We start from the raw sequence: 16,631 nt of genomic DNA on the forward strand, positions 1-16,631 counted from the left end.
ACTGAGTAATCGGTCTGAATACTTATGTAAATGTGATATTTCAGTGTTTTATTTGTAATACATTTGCAAACATTTCTAAAAACCAGTTTTTGCTTTTTCATTATGGGGTGTGTGTAGATTGATGAGGGGAAAAAACAATTGAATCCATTAAAAAATAAGTCTGTAACGTAACAAAATGTGGAAAAAGTCAAGGGGTCTGAATACTTTCCGAATGCACTGTATAAAACAAAAGATAAAACAGTACATCATAAAACATTATTACACCACTACATATCTACAATACAAAATGTATAATACCACCATACAACAATATTACAGTGTACGCGTGTGTAGAGTGTGGGTACTAGCGCTTGTGTGCGTATGCTTGTGTCTGTACCTTTGTGTGTGTCTCTTCACAGTCCCCGCTGTTCCATAAGGTATATTTTAATCTATTTTTTTTTGGTCTGATTCTACTGCTTGCATCAGTTACCTGATGTGGAATAGAGTTCCATCTAGTCATGGCTCTATGTAGTACTGTGCGCCTCCCATAGTCTGTTCTGGACTTGGGGATTGTGAAGAGACCTCTGGTGGCATGTCTTGTGGGGTATGCATGGGTGTCCGAGCTGTGGTCTAGTAGTTTAAACAGACAGCTCTGTGCATTCAGCTTGTCAACACTTCTTACAAAAACAAGTAGTGATGGAGTCAATCTCTCCTCCACTTTGAGCCAGGAGAGATTGACATACATATCATTAATGTTCCGAGTGGCGCAGCGGTCTAAGGCACTGCATCTCAGTGCTTGAGGCGTCACTACAGACCCCCTGGTTCGATTCCAGGCTGTATCACAACTGGCCGTAATTGGGAGTCCCATAGGGCGGTGCACAATTGGCCCAGCGTCATCCGGGTTTGGCCGGTGTAGGCCGTCATTGTAAATAAGAATTTGTTTGTAACTGACTTGCCTAGTTAAATAAAGGTAAAATGTTAGCTCCCCGTGTCCTTTTTTAGGGCCAGCTGAGCCAATTGTAATTTTCCTAAGTCCCTCTTTGAGGCACATGACCACACGACTGAACAGTAGTCCAGGTGTGACAAAACTAGGGCCTGTAGGACCTGCCTTGTTGATAGTGTTGTTAAGAAGGCAGAGCAGCACTTTATTATGGACAGACTTAGCTACTGTTGTATCAATATGTTTTGACCATGAGGTTCAGGGTTTGAATTTAAGAGAATTTCACTGCTTCTTCATTTAAGTCATTTAGCAGACGCTCTTTTCCAAAGCGACTTACAGTTAGTGAGTGCATACATTTTTTCATACTGGCCCCCCGTGGGAATCGAACCCACAACCCTGGCGTTGCAAGCACCATGCTCTACCAACTGACCTACACGGGACCATACCTCCATCATACCTGAAACACTATACCTTATAAAGTATGCTATTTCTTGCACATTGTATGAGCCATGGGAGGATGAGCTGCACCTCTATTCTCCTCAGATGAGTCAGATATGAAACAGGTTTGCCCCTGTGGCCTCAGTTTGTTCCTGTGTCAGCCACAGTGCTCTCAGTCTCAGGTCAGGTCTGTCCAAGAGCACAGAGGTCGGTGAGAAATCACCATGAGCCAGTCAGACAATTAGGGGTGTGACACATCCTGCCACATCAGACCGCCAAACACCCCCTGATGAATCACAGGGGCCTGACCAAAAATAGCCACTACAGCCATCCCAAATGGCACCCTATTCTCTTTATATTGCACTAGTTTTGACCAGAGCCCTATATAGGGAAAATGGTGCCATTTAGGACACAAACCCTGTGTCATCTCAGTTTATGGACCACTTTCACATCCTACATCCTGGTTGCCTGGCTACACTACATTACCTCTGGTTGTTTGTGACAGGGATGAGTGTTCTATTTGTAAGGTGTGCTGCAAAGCCCTGTTGTCATATTACAAATGCACTGCTTCATCCACAGGATGTTGGTGGCACCTTAATTGGGGAGGACGGGCACGTGGTAATGGCTGGAGCAGAATAGGTGGAAAGATATTAACAACATCAAACATATGGTTTCCATGTGTTTGATGCCATTCCATTTGCTCCATTCCAGACATTATTATGAACCGTCCTCCCCTCAGCAGCCTCCACCAGTACAATCCTATTCAGTGCATTCTGTTTGGACATCATAGCATAGACACACTTGTACATACTATATTTTTCTCTACCTCTTTAATTTTTGCATGAGTCATTGTACATAAGAGAAAAATTCAGTATTAATGCTTGGCTAATAGCCACACAATAAAGTCAATTACATAGATTTATTTTATAGGTGAGAATTCTGAAAGACATTGTTAGGGGTTCACAGAAAAGATGTGAAACCTTTTGTTATTCTGAGATCATTTATCTTCCTTGACATGGTCAAATAACTCAAGTATAGATTGGTCACTTTTTTCTAATTTGGCACACAGAAACTAGAGGCCATTCATAAATTGGTCAATAAATAAGGGCACCAATTGGCCCATAGGTAGTGCTGTTATAAGCAGCCTCACTTAAACCCTCATATTCGCTGCCCCGTTTGACCTAGAGACTCGACACTTTGGATGTAGGTGTCTTTCCTCATGCTGAAAACATTTGCATCAAGGACCAATAAGGTCCGTCAGGATAGATTTTCCTCCGTCTTGGACATTTTTGGAAAACCTTTAAAAAAACGTATTCTCATGGACCATAGATCCATCAAATGAACACAACATTTGTGTATGTAGGCCCATGGTACATCTCTTAACTTAGTTTGACAAAAGCTAAGTGATTGGTTAAGAGATGGCTGAGTTATTAATAAAGTAGGAAATCAGATTTTGTGTCCATTTAAATCCTTTGTAAATCCACTTCACAATGGCCTATCAACTTGAAACTTTTTAGGGTAATCAAAAACATTACCATGACGAGCCATGTTAAGTTTGGCATAAAAAAAGGAAACTATTAACTATTCAATTTGATTATATATATATTTTTTCCTTGACATCCGTTTTTGGGAGATAGGGTTATCGCATATCCGGTAGTGAAATTTCCTTTCCAGAGGCAAAGTCATTCATATCCGTTGAGTGATTGGTTGAGGCTTCTTGGGTGCGAGACGTCACTTCGAGCCCTTACCAAAACACTAAACATGACGGACAGTTTCTCTCGTCATCTGAAACCAGTAGTAACCACCAACTTCAATGACAGTTAAGTTCAAATTAAAAGACGAATCTAACACTCCCGCGCCCCAATAACATTGCCACAGAGGAGGACTTGCTAGCTAGCTACAGTGTTTGATTCATCTCAGCCGTTTTCTTGTAAAACGGAATTTGCATTTCGCTAGCTAGCTAATGCGTTAGCTAGACTGCTTCTAGACTCGGGAACTCATGGGGGCTTCAGGAGCCAGCGGTTTAGGATCTAAATCTAGAGCTGCTTGTAGACACGTGTGCACATTTGTTGATATTCCTTGCTAGTTCGTGAGTTATTAGCCCAGTTATACCAGATTTCTGGTCAGCAAACAGGGTTTGTATTGTCATGAAAAGTCGAGGGGGCCATTGCTCGAGGAGAGCGAGAGACATTGCAGCAGCAGGTAGGCTAGCCTATGAAATAAACAATGATATCATATTGTGTAACCTAGGCTGGCTAGTTATCTTGGTAGTTAACTATATAGCCATTAGCGGCATGTATTAATGTCACAAACCAGGTTTCCATCCAACCTTTTTATGCCAGTAAAGTACGTCGGATAAAAAATGTCATGACAGGCCTGATGAAAACAGAAAAAAGGTGGGATCTTTTTGTGTCTGTAAAATTAATTATGTGAGAAATATCAGTGGAAACGCTTTTATGCGCTAATATTGATATAATAGCCATCATATTGAAGTAAACTTGGAGTCATGCAATGACATGTTGTTTGGTCCTCCCACTACGACTCGGGAAAGCATGCAGTTTATTAGGCTAGAGATTAAAGAAGTTGTGATGAACTTCACAGGATGGTGAAAGTACAAGGTGATGAGCTTGATGCTCCTTTCCAATAAATATCGAGGGTCTTATTATTTTACATTTTTACATTTTTAGTCATTTAGCAGACGCTCTTATCCAGAGCGACTTACAGTTAGTGAGTGCATAACATTTTTTCATACTGGCCCCCCGTGGTGACTTAATGATCGATGCTTGGCTGCCGTTTGACAAATAAAAATAATCTTGCTCTTTTGTCCATAATAATCTCATGGTGGCTATACCTGTACTGTATCTGCCAGCTGTTGTCTAGAGCGCACGTGTCAATACCAGAGTGGGCACACTCACTATATAATGCTATTTATTTTGTGAGGAAACCATCATTAGAGTTGAAAATGTAACCGCAAAAATGATTTTGATGTGCACTACGTCATCACGCACAGCCTTTTATCCGCAACAAGTCAATGTGATGGAAACACATCTCTGGTGAGAAAATGTGCCAATTGTTTTTATGCAGATTGTTGAATATTTGCATGAACATCCGTCGGAAATTGGATGGAAACCTAGCTACTGTCATATGTTCTGTATCTGCCCTGGTGACATGATGATTGATGCTTGGCTGCTGTTTGTTTTGCTGCCCAATATATTGTTGTATTAATCGTGATATGAACCTTTGTCCATATTGCCCAGCTCTAGGCAAAGGGTAGCCTACATTTTTGTCTGATTCTCTGTATGTTTAATAATAATGAATTTCATTTTGTAAAGTGGTTCCTTGCGCCATACAACACAATTTTCAGTTACCTTTCTTCCTAATGGTGTTACAGACCATCTTTTGTATTATTGGACAAGTAACTTGTGCTTTCGGACAGTATACAAGTAAAAAATCAGTCTGAAGGACAAGTGGCTGAAAAAGTTACAAGTGGCCAAAAAAGTGAACCCCTGTAGATGATTCCACCATAGGCAACAACAACTGGCTACTAGAACTGAACCCATGGACACCGGCTGACATTTGGTTTGTACAGTGGCTTGCGAAAGTATTCACCCCCTTTGGCATTTTTCCAATTTTGTTGCCTTACAACCTGGAATTAAAATGGATTTTGGGGAGATTTGTATCATTTGATTTACACAACATGCCTACCACTTTGAAGATGCAAAATCTTTTTTGTTCTGAAACAAACAAGAAATAAGACAAAAAAACATAACCTCCCCCCCAAAGTCAATACTTTGTAGAGCCACCTTTTGCAGCAATTACAGCTGCAAGTCTCTTGGGGTATGTCTCTGTAAGCTTGGCACATCTAGCCACTGGGATTTTTGCCCATTCTTCAAGGCAAAACTGCTCCAGCTCCTTCAAGTTGGATGGGTTCCGCTGGTGTACAGCAATCTTTAAGTCATACCACAGATTCTCAATTGGATTGAGGTCTGGGCATTGACTAGGCCATTCCAAGACATTTAAATGTTTCCCCTTAAACCACTCAAGTGTTGGTTTATCAGTATGCTAAGGGTCATTGTACTGCTGGAAGGTGAACCTCCGCCGTAGTCTCAAATCTCTGGAAGACTAAAACAGGTTTCCCACAAGAATTTCCCTGTATTTAGCACCATCCATCATTCCTTCAATTTCTGACCAGTTTCCCAGTCCCTGCCGATGAAAAACATCCCCACAGCATGATGCTGCCACCACCATGCTTCACTGTGGGGATGGTGTTCTCGGGGTGATGAGAGGTGTTGGGTTTGCGCCAGACATAGCATTTTCCTTGATGGCCAAAAAGCTCAATTTGATTCTCATCTGACCAGAGTACCTTCTTCCATATGTTTGGGGAGTCTTACTTTTTTCTGGCCACTCTTCCGTAAGCCCAGCTCTGTGGAATGTACGGCTTAAAGTGGCCCTATGGACAGATACTCCAATCTTTGCTGTGGAGCTTTGCAGCTCCTTCAGGGTTATCTTTGGTCTCTTTGTTGCCTCTCTGATTAATGCCCTTCTTGCCTGGTCCGTGAGTTTTGGTGGGCGGCCCTCTCTTGGCAGGTTTGTTGTGGTGCCATATTCTTTCCATTTTTTAATAATGGATTTAATGGTGCTCCGTGGGATGTTCAAAGTTTCAGATATTTTTTTATAACCCAATCCTGATCTGTACTTCTCCACAACTTTGTCCCTGACCTGTTTGGAGAGCTCCTTGGTCTTCATGGTGCCGCTTGCTTGGTTTACCCCTTGCTTAGTGGTGTTGCAGACTCTGGGGCCTTTCAGAACAGGTGTATATATACTGAGCTCGTGTGACACGTAGATTGCACACAGTTGGACTTTATTTAACTAATGATGTGACTTCTGAAGGTAATTGGTTGCACCAAATCTTATTTAGGGACTTCAAAGCAAAGGGGGTGAATACATATGCACGCACCACTTTTCCATTATTTATTTTTTAGAATTTTCTGAAACAAGTTATTTAAAAAAAATTTACTTCACCAATTTTTACTATTTTGTGTATGTCCATTACATGAAATCCCCAAAAAAATCAATTTAAATTACAGTTTGTAATGCAACGAAATAGGAAAAACGCCATGGGGGATGAATACTTTTGCAAGGCACTGTAAATCATATGTACGTATACTGAACAAAAATAGAAACGCAACACGTAAAGTGCTGGTCCCATGTTTCATGAGCTGAAATAAAAGATCCCAGAAATGTTTCATACGCACAAAAATTATTAAGTATTTCTTTAAAATGTTTTGCACAAATTATTTTACATCCCTGTTAGTGAGCATTTCTCCTTTGCCAGGGTAATCCATCCACCTGACATGTGTGGCATATCAAGATTGTGCTGGGGACAATGAAAGGCCACTCTAAAATGTGCAGTTTTGTCACACAACACAATGCCACATATGTCTCAAGTTTTGAGGGCGTGTGCAATTGGCATGACGACTGCAGGAATGTCCACCAGAGCTGTTGCCAGAGAATGTAATGTTAATTTCTCTACCAATGTCATTTTAGAGAATTTGGCAGTACGTCCAACTAGCCTCACAACCGCAGACCATGTGTAACCACACCAGCCCAGGACCTCCACATCCGGCTTCTTCACCTGCAGGATCGTCTGAGACCAGCCACCCGGACAGCTGATGAAACTGAGGAGTATTTCTGTCTGTAATAAAGCCCTTTTGTGGCGAAAAACGAATTCTGATTGGCTGGTCCTGGCTCCCAAGTGGATGGGCCTATGCTCCCAAGTGGGTGGGCCTATGCCCTCCCAGGCCCACCCATGGCTGTGCCCCTGCCCAGTCATGTGAAATCCATAGATTTGGGATTAATTTATTTCAATTGACTGATTTCCTTATGTGAACTGTAACTCAGTAAAATCGTTGAAATTGTTGTATGTTGCATTTATATTTTTGTTCAGTATATGTGACCGACCGGCTCGATTCGGTGTCATGTAGCAACATTTGTAATGGTGTTTTTTTTACATTGGATAAAAGTAGAGACTCAGAACTAGAAAATGGTATATCATACACTACAGTTGAGGAACAATGGGAAAGTAATTCTACTTTGAAAGTTGATAAACTTGTAACCTCACTTTAGAGAAAATGGCCCATTCAGCATCGTTCACACCCTCTTAAGCTTTAGCCCCACTCAGCTCTTTAAGGATTCACACGTGAGGCCATGTACTAAACAACCAAGGATGTCAAGACTAAAGGCTGGTTTATACTACGAGTGTGTTCGTAAATTCAATCTGGAGTGCCAGAGTGTGCTCAGAGTGCACTCTGGGCGTTCGTAAACTCAGAGCGTTGTCAGATTGTCCGTTTGTAAATTCAGAGCATTTCGCTCTCGGAGCATTCAGAGCGCACACTGGACACTCTGGCCGAGGAGTAGGGTTGATCCGAGCGTTCTGACCTAACAACAGCAGTCAAGCATCCACGCTAACTGGCTAACGTTGGCTAGCTTGCTAGCTACTTCCAGACATAAATGAGGGAACAGCTCACTCTGACCATTTTACTCGCCCTAGCAAAGCTGGTTAGGCTGTTTTTATGTTATCCAGAGCGTTGGTGACTGCAGCTGTGCTGCTGGCAACAATTTAATTGCGCTTTTTTGCCAACGTTTACTGACACCGGCCATATTCAATGGGTGTTGAGCGTTTGTAAATTTGTCAGTTATTCTGTGCTTTGGCTGAAATCGGAGTAGATAGCCAGAGCGAATTTACCAGCTACGTCTATCGACAGTTGTCGCAGTGACATCATGAACATTCTATTGTTCTCTGTTCGACTCTGTCTGCATATTTGCAATCAAACTGCAGAATTTTCTCCATCTCCTTAGCTATCATACTCTAATTCCGCTGTGCATTCCACTGATTTCAAAACTCGGTCCTCCAGAAAGTGGAGAGCAACACCTTTGCAGTTCTACTACGTGATATCTTTCAAAAAATCAGGATTACCTACACATACTGACCAGCTCATGTTATAGATAGAAGGGTGCTACATGGCAGACCAATCCGAACTCATCTCTCGGCATGTCCAGCCCTCCCATTATCTCAGCCAATCATGGCTAGCGGGAAGGTTCCTGTCTTTTCTGTGGCTAAACCAACTAGGCTCCTAATTTAACAATTGTATTCGTATTTATAGATGGCATACAAGTTTGTTATTAAGGCACATGTAAGTTCACTTGTTCCAGAAGGCATTTCTGCCCAAAAACGCATTTTGATTTAAAAACAAGTTTATGTTCAAATGGCTCTCCTGTGAAGTAGTGGCGTGCGACATAGTTTCCTGAAATGAGTCACATATATGTCCTTAGAAGCTGTGTGAATATAAAGTCACTGCAACCTTAGATGGCTGCACCAGACTAGTTGGTGGCACTACAGATGTCATTGGCACCAGTGGCACCATAGGATACCAGAGCAATAACTATTGATCAGGTGGACTTTGTCTCTTGCAGATTAATGTTCAATTTAAACTATGCAGATGAAGAACTTGAAATATCATGATTAGTATATCGGTATAATCACATACTGTTGTCTGAACGTAGTGAAAAGTGAATTTTTTATTCTGTAAAATGAGAAACCGGAAGTCCTGCCGCTTGCGCAGTCAGCATATTACAGCCATGAGAGTATATTAAAGTATTTTGGAACGCTAATGTGGAGTGTACCAACAGAGATCTAAATCAACATGGTAAGGCTTTTACTGATTGTACATTAAGGAAGAAAGTTCCTATATGATAGGAAGTGGATTTACGACGTAGGGAACCGTGAGCTGCTAGCGGTCAAGCTCGCCCTGGGGGAGTGGAGACATTGGCTAGAGGGGGCCGCCCATCCATTCGTCATATGGACTGACCATAAGAACCTAGCCTACGTTCAGGGGGCCAAGAGGCTCAACTCGCGCCAGGCCCAATGGGCGTTCTTCTTCACCAGGTTCCGGTTCACGATCTCATACCGTCTGGGGTCGAAGAACACCAAGCCTGACGTGCTCTCCCGGCAGTTCGACACCGTGGACCTGGTGGAGAGGGACGGCCCCATTGTCCCCAACTCCCTGATTGCTGCCCCAGTTTCGTGGGGAATCGATAGGCTGGTCAGAGCAGCGCTACGGCGGGAGCCCGATCCGTACGGAGGTCCATCGGGGAGGATGTACATACCCAAGGCTGTGCGCTCGCGACTGTTTCAGTGGGCGCACGCGTCCGACCTCACCAGCCATCCGGGGGGCGCCAGGACGTTGGAGTTCCTGCGTAGGAGGTTCTGGTGACCATCTGCTGAGGGGGATACGCGCACCTTCATGTCGGCTTGCCCGATGTGCGCGCTCACGAAGAGCTCACGTCAGCACGCAGCAGGGCTGCTCCGACCCCTGCCTATCCCCAAGCGCCCCTGGTTCCACATCTCGCTGGATTTCATTTCCGCCCTACCCCCCTCTGATGGATACACAGTCATCCTGGTCGTTGTGGACCGGTTTTCGAAGGCTGCCCACTTCATTCCCCTTCTCAAACTCCCATCGGCCGGGAGACGGCTAAGTTGGTGGTGCAGCACGTTTTCCGGGTCCACGGCCTTCCCCAAGATGTGGTGTCGGATCGGGGTCCTTAGTTCGCCTCCAGGTTCTGGAAGGTGTTCGCCACCTACATCGGCGCCTCCGTCAGCTTGTCTTCCGGCTTCCATCCCCAGTCAAACAGGCAGACGGAGCGCGTCAACCAGGATCTGGAGGGGGTGCTGAGGTGCTATGCCTCCAGCAACCCAGCTACGTGGAGTCAGCGACTGGCGTGGGCGGAGTACGCCCACAAAACCCTTCTCTGCTTGTCCACTGGCCTGTCCCCCTTCCAGCGCCAATACGGGTACCAACAACCCTATTCCCCAAGCAAGAGGAGGAGGTGGCGGTACCGTCGGTCCAGGCCCATATCAGTCGCTGTCGCCGCACCTGGAGGCAGGTACGGGCGGCGCTTAAGTGGGCCTCGGTCAGGTCGCAGGTGTCGCCCGGCCCTGGTTTTTCGCCCGGGACAGAGGGTGTGGCTCTCCATGTGGTGTCTTCCCCTCCGCGTGGAGTCCAGGCAGCTGTCCCCCCGGTTCATCGGGCTATTCAGAGTGGTCCGGCGAGTCAACCCAGTGACCTACTGCCTGCAACTTCCCCCCACCATGCGTGTGCATCCCACATTCCATGTGTCCCTCCTCAAGCCCGTCGCCACCTGTCCCCTGGCTCCCCTTCCTTGTCCTGTTCCCCCGCTGCGCCTCGTCGGAGGGCAGCCGGGCTGATAACAACATTCTGTCGCCTCCACCATAGTCGGGGTGGGGCACTGTTACAGGAGGGGGTCGCAGTTCCGGAGCGACCCACTAGGTGTCATCCTCCGACAACCTTGGGCACCTCCTCACTCACAGTCTGGACTAATCATTATCCTATTGGTGTCACCTGTGTCTACCTGTTCACCTGTGTATTTATGCCCTCACTTCCCTGTGTTCCCTTGCTCTGTTTTCTCTGATAGTTTCTCGATGCCAAACAGTACTAATCAGTGTCTGATCGCGAAACCTATGTACAGGTACTTGAGAAGTGTTCTCCCTGTTTCATTGTTGTTTTCAGTCATAGTTAGTATTTCGTATGTTTGCTGTCAGCCTGTTTTTGGAGACCAATTTGCTCCTCCTTTATCTTATCGTGACAAGTCCGTTCTTTTGTATCCTGGTTTTGGGACCACCAGTAAAGATCCTTGTTTCACCATCTCTGCCTACTGCCAATCCTGCACCGCACCTGGGTCACACCTCACACCAACCCTTACATTTCTCACCCACTTTCCCAGGTGTCGTCCAATCAGCACCTCATGTTCACACCTGGCAACCCCATGGAGGTGATCTTTATTTCAAATGAATTACATTAATGTATCTCTTGTTGCTGATGCAGAGGTATTCTTTAATGTAGTAGCCACCACGATCAGGGTCTGAGAACCTGGCTCCTCTCCCCTTTCCATTTTGATAAATGTTACAGACACAATGTAATGTTGATTCTTTCCTCTCTTGCAGTAGCATAATGTCCAGCACTTTAGAGATCATCTTTAAATGATATATATTATGGCCTCACCATCATTCGACTGGACAGATGACTAAGAAAGTGGCGCTTCCGGTAATTAAAAAGTAATCGCTAACAGGGGTCTTCTGCCTCATTAAAACCTCCGCCTGGCTGGGAAATGTTATCTGCTCTGGAAAGAAAGAGAAAGAACATTGCTGAAGTGTCAGTCAGAGGTTAGGCCCGGCCGACTATTCTCTATAAAGGATAATACATAGTTCTTAGTTCATAATACAAAGGATAAGACTCATTCCTTTGTAGCACTTTAGAAGCTTTAGAAGCTTTAGGATAGATATGCCTAATACAACCTCCACATGAGAGGATGCAAGGACATCCAAGTATTTCACAAAATAAACTCTTTCTTTCTTTCTTTTCTCACTATAACTACTAGACATTTAGACAAATTCAAGTATTTCACAAAAGAAACACTTTATTTTCTAAGTCAAACTACTAGACATTTAGACAATGATAGTTTGTGTGAGCATTGAGTAGATCGAGATGAGGAGAGAGCAATAGGAGAGACAATACATTTTCCCAAGGCTTTCTGTGAGAAAGGGGCTTGTAGAGGAATCTTGTGAAGAGGTTAAGCCATGGTTAATTCCACAATGGTTAATCATTCTCCTAAAACAACAGGAAAGCATCCATACTGGAGCTGTGGCCAGTGAACAGATTAACAGCATTACTACTGGATGAGGACGCACACACACACACACACACACACACACACACACACACACACACACACACAGTAGGGAAACAGTGTTGACTTGTTGTGGGTCTAGAATTAGATTATTTGCAAAAAGTCGATTGGCCCTTTTCTTGCGAGATGCTTGGTTACATATGCAAATCTCTGATTATCTTTAAACATTATCATAGGCAATGTCACTCAGCATGTAAATGATATCTCACAACAACATATCCATAATGTATTATTACCACCTCTCTAGTCTCATGTTTTCCAGATATTGCTTTTGAAAAATAAGTATAAATCTGCTGTACAGATTCTCTATAAGAATCCCACGCTGAGAGCTGAGAGAGAGGAGGGATTTCAACGAGTTGCTAAAATTAACCATTTGCCAGGGTTGAGAGGCTCTTTCAACTCGACAACACCCGCAACCTTGACGGAAGAAGGCAAAGTAATGGATTCCAGGGGGAAATTGATGAATAGCGTGGAGCACCGTAAATCTTTGGCAGAAGGGTAGGAAAGCCACGAGGGCTTGTTATGTTTGCTCCTTATGAAAAACTGTTGATATCCTACAGCCTTTAATACTGTATCTTCACTAACTCACTTTCTCCTCTATCTCAGGCTGCATCCAAATGGCACCCTATTCCCTACATAGTGCACTACTTTTGACCAAAAGTAGTGCACTATATAGGGAATCCGGTGCCATTAGGGACGCTACCTCTCTCTCTCTCCCTCACTCTCTCTCAGCTGTCAGTATGTTCTTCTCATACTGCATTTGAAAACATGAACCCTCCTGCCTCCCCACAGCATGCATTATGGATGTTTATAAGAGGAATGAGCTGATTTGTCAATCCTTAGCACAACCATGTGTCCCGCAGGATGCCAAATAATGATTTTAACTGTCCATCCAAAAGATGTATCTCCCTAATCCCCCTCCACCCCCCTACCACCCCCTCCAAGTGAAAGGTGCCGACTAATTTACGACAGGAGAGGCGATGGGCAGTCCCTCACAATGAATGAATGATCCGGCTTCCAGCAAAAATAAGGAATTTCTTCTTAATGTAGTGCTGTAAACATTTATCATCCCACTGAGCCCATGCACAATAGCACAGAGCACCTAGCTACCTACCACATCACATACCTTCACGTTAATCTGGGGAGACTTGGAATGAGTCCCAAATGGCACCCTATTCCCTAGTGCCTTCAGAAAGTATTCACACTTCTTAACTTTTTCCACATTTTGTTGTGTTACAGAATTTAAAAAGGATTAAATTGAGATTTTGTGTCACTGGCCTACACACAATACCCTATAATGTCAACGTAGAATTATGTTTTTAGAAATGATTACAAATTAATTAAAAATGAAATGCTGAAATATCTTGAGTCAATAAATATAAGCAAGCCTAAATAAGTTCAGGAGTAAACATTTGCTTAACAAGTCACATAATAAGTTGCATGGATTACCTCATCTCTATATCCCACACATACAATTATCTGTAAGGTCCCTCAGTCGAGCAGTGAATTTCAAAAATGGATTCAACCAGAAAGACCAGGGAGGTTTTCCAATGCCTCGCAAAGAAGGGTACCTATTGGTAGATACAAATACATTTACAAAAGCAGACATTGAATATCCCTTTGAGCATGGTGAAGTTTTTAATTACACTTTGGATGGTGTATCAATAAACCCAGTCACTACAAAGATACAGGCGTCCTTCCTAACTCAGATGCTGGAGAGGAAGGAAACCGCTAAGGGATTTCACTATGAAGCCAATGGTGACTTTAAAATAGTTAGGGACAGATCAACATTTCAGGGGGGATCAAATACTTTTCAGGGGATCAAATACTTTTTTACCTCACTGTATATATAAAGGAAGAGATATATATTAAAATATGAGTATCATACAGTGGACACTTAAGTATATAGGCCTTTGCATGCAATGCCCTGATACATTTAGTGCTCAAATCTCTGACAACTGAACCGTGAGGTGTACAATTATTGTTTTAGGAAAGTAGCTACACATCGTAACACAAGGAATAGGGTTTTTGTAATTTGTTAAAAAGGCTGTTTTTAAGGACACGTAAATGTGGCTCATTTTTCCAATATCTCTTGTTTATTGATGACTGCGCCAGGTTGGATCTGAATGAATATAGATGTCCATAAAAATGTCTCAAATGTCCGGTAATGGCATATTGTTTTTATGAAGATTTTAGAATATTCACATGAAAATCTGTCGCCAATTGGATGGAAACCTAGCTTTAGACACACTAAAGACTCTGGCAAGTGCGCTAGTCCAGTGTCACTTTGATTATGCCTTCACATCATGGTTCAACAGCAGTCCCAAATATCTAAAGAGTAAGCTAACAGCCAAACAAGCTTGTTAGAATTGTACTTAAACTTCCCCGTCATACTCATCTGGAAGTTGAGCATTTTTTCGTCTCTATCTCTGTAATGTGTCTGTATCTATATACACTGCTCAACAAAATAAAGGGAACACTAAAATAACACATCCTAGGTCTGAATGAATGAAATAATCTTATTAAATAATTTTTTCTTTACATAGTTGAATGTGCTGATAACAAAATAACACAAAAATTATCAATGGAAATCAAATGTATCAACCCATGGAGGTCTGGATTTGGAGTCACTCTCAAAATTAAAGTGGAAAACCACACTACAGGCTGATCCAACTTTGATGTAATGTCCTTAAAACAAGTCAAAATGAGGCTCAGTAGTGTGTGTGGCCTCCACGTGCCTGTATGACCTCCCTACAACGCCTGGGCATGCTCCTGATGAGGTGGCGGATGGTCTCCTGAGGGATCTCCTCCCAGACCTGGACTAAAGCATCCGCCAACTCCTGGACAGTCTGTGGTGCAACGTGGCGTTGGTGGATGGAGCGAGACATGATGTCCCAGATGTGCTCAATTGGATTCAGGTCTGGGGAACAGGCAGGCCAGTCCATAGCATCAATGCCTTCCTCTTGCAGGAACTGCTGACACACTCCAGCCACATGAGGTCTAGCATTGTCTTGCATTAGGAGGAACCTAGGGCCAACCGCACCAGCATATGGTCTCACAAGGGGTCTGAGGATCTCATCTCGGTACCTAATGGCAGTCAGGCTACCTCTGGCGAGCACATGGAGGGCTGTGCGGCCCCCCAAAGAAATGCCACCCCACACCATGACTGACCCACCGCCAAACCGGTCATGCTGGAGGATGTTGCAGGCAGCAGAACGTTCTCCACGGCGTCTCCAGACTCTGTCACGTCTGTCACATGTGCTCAGTGTGAACCTGCTTTCATCTGTGAAGAGCACAGGGCGCCAGTGGCGAATTTGCCAATCTTGGTGTTCTCTGGCAAATGCCAAACGTAAGCACAACCCCCACCTGGGGACGTCGGGCCCTCATACCACCCTCATGGAGTCTGTTTCTGACCGTTTGAGCAGACACATGCACATTTGTGGCCTGCTGGAGGTCATTTTGCAGGGCTCTGGTAGTGCTCCTCCTGCTCCTCCTTGCACAAAGGCGGAGGTAGCAGTCCTGCTGCTGGGTTGTTGCCCTCCTACGGCCTCCTCCACGTCTCCTGATGTACTGGCCTGTCTCCTGGTAGCGCCTCCATGCTCTGGACACTACGCTGACAGACACAGCAAACCTTCTTGCCACAGCTCGTATTGATGTGCCATCCTGGATGAGCTGCACTACCTGAGCCACTTGTGTGGGTTGTAGACTCCGTCTCATGCTACCACTAGAGTGAAAGCACCGCCAGCATTCAAAAGTGACCAAAACATCAGCCAGGAAGCATAGGAACTGAGAAGTGGTCTGTGGTCACCACCTTCAAAACCAGTCTTTATTGGGGGTGTCTTGCTAATTGCCTATAATTTCCACCTGTTGTCTATTCCATTTGCACAACAGCATGTGACATTTATTGTCAATCAGTGTTGCTTCCTAAGTGGACAGTTTGATTTCACAGAAGTGTGATTGACTTGGAGTTACATTGTGTTGTTTAAGTGTTCCCTTTATTTTTTTGAGCAGTGTATATGTATATGTTATCAAAAAAATTGGGACCACAATGGAAATAAGTCCTGACTTTACTATGCAATCCCAGTCACTTAAAAACATATTATTGTATATACAGTATGTATAATTATTTTTACAGACAAATAAAGTCAGTCAATCAATCAATCCAAACTGTACAGCGGCCAATTGATGAATGGAAAGAGACATCTTTTACAAAACACAAAAAATGTAATGACATTCAGAGATTGTCAAACCAAGCCTTCGATACTGGTTAAGACTACACGGTCGGGAGGGATGTATTTTCTGTTTGTCGAGATTGACATAGTCTATTTATTGTGGTGTTGAAAACCCAAACCATGATATTGAAATGCTCGAAGTCGGTATGCTTTGTTTATCGGTTGTGTGGTTCATTGGCACAGAAATGTGTTGGTTGAAAATTCATTGCATATATTTTATAGAATTATAAATATGGCATTAAAATGTTGATAATCTGATTTGCCCCTAGCTGATCATT

The sequence above is a fragment of the Coregonus lavaretus genome, assembly GCF_964263955.1.
Source record: "Coregonus lavaretus genome assembly, chromosome: 9".
In the NCBI taxonomy this organism is placed as follows: Eukaryota; Metazoa; Chordata; class Actinopteri; order Salmoniformes; family Salmonidae; genus Coregonus; species Coregonus lavaretus.